The sequence below is a fragment of the Mustela lutreola genome, chromosome 8, assembly GCF_030435805.1.
Source record: "Mustela lutreola isolate mMusLut2 chromosome 8, mMusLut2.pri, whole genome shotgun sequence".
Classification (NCBI taxonomy): Eukaryota; Metazoa; Chordata; class Mammalia; order Carnivora; family Mustelidae; genus Mustela; species Mustela lutreola.
Window position 1 is genome coordinate 126124643 of NC_081297.1, and position 1656 is coordinate 126126298.

Sequence of the window (1656 nt, forward strand, 5' to 3'; positions counted from 1 at the left end):
TATATAGATGCCCTGAGTTTTACCCAATGTCTTGAGTTGAGATTTGGGAATTGAAGTTCATTTTTTCCTGTAAGTTATCCAGTGCTCTTGAAAGCAACCATCTGGTTCCATAATCCCAGCATTTTTTCCCCATCACCATTAAGTTGTTTTATGGGGCTGCTAACAAGTATCCAAAGGCCATCTTCTGTATCTTTGGGGTAAAGATACAGATGTAGTGAAAAGAAGGGCCATCTGTACCCCAATGTTTATAGCAGCAATGGCCACGGTCGCCAAACTGTGGAAAGAACCAAGATGCCCTTCAACGGACGAATGGATAAGGAAGATGTGGTCCATATACACTATGGAGTATTATGCCTCCATCAGAAAGGATGAATTCCCAACTTTTGTAGCAACATGGGCGGGACTGGAGGAGATTCTGCTGAGGGAAATAAGTCAAGCAAAGAGAGTCAGTTATCATATGGTTTCACTTATTTGTGGAGCATAACAAATAGCATGGAGGACATGGGGAGTTAGAGAGGAGAAGGGAGTTGAGGGAAATTGGAAGGGGAGGTGAACCATGCGAGACTATGGACTCTGAAAAACAACCTGAGGGTTCTGAAGGGGTGGGGGGGGTGTGGGAGGTTGGGGTACCAGGTGGTGGGTATTAAGAAGGGCACGGATTGCATGGAGCACTGGGTGTGGTGCAAAAACAATGAATACTGTTACGCGGAAAAGAAATTTTTAAAAAATGTAAAAAAAAAAAAAAAACATGGGCGCCTGGGTGGCTCAGTGGGTTAAGCCGCTGCCTTCGGCACAGGTCATGATCTCAGAGTCCTGGGATCGAGTCCCGCATGGGGCTCTCTGCTCAGCAGAGAGCCTCCTTCCCTCTCTCTCTCTCTGCCTACCTCTCCATTTACTTGTGATTTCTCTCTGTCAAATAAATAAATAAAATCTTTAAAAAAAAACAAAAAAAAAACCAAAAAAAAAAACAAAGGCCATCTTCTTGGGGGCTCACGGAAACCGGGGACTAGAGGCAATATAACCTGATAGGCTTTCTGATTACTGAAGCCACTAGCTTTCTACCCAGAATACAGAGGGGGTGTGGGACTGCCTTTCATCCTGCCCAGATACCCAGTTCTGGAGATCCCACATTTCTCTGAAGGGCTTTTGCCTACAACCCATTCTCTGGAACCAACCTGGATACTAAAGTTCTTTTGTTTGCAGGCAACATCACAACAACAAAATCAATAACCCTAGTTAGCTTAAGGAAATAAGAATATATAGGAATGGCTTCTGGGATAGTTCACGGGTCCAAATAAATTGCAAAAGGACCAAAACTCGAGAAATAAGAAATCTCTGATAACCTCCTCCTTAGAGAGCTACCATAAAGCCATCCAGCTCTGGGGACGCTAGCCTCTCTGTCCCTCTGTTTGCGTAGCAGATTTCCACAAGAAAATCTGCCGGCTCAGCTCAGCTTTAGGTCTTCCCCTCTCAATCGCCAGATCGAGGAGCACAGACATCACGTGACTACAGCGGCGGGGGTGGGGTGAGAGGCGGGGCAGCTGTAAACTGGGCACCACCCAGCAGAAGTCTACTTCAATGACCCTTGTTTGTCAGCTTCCATTCTGCAGCTCACGGACAACAACAGAAAGGGCAAAAAGACACAAAAGACACTGC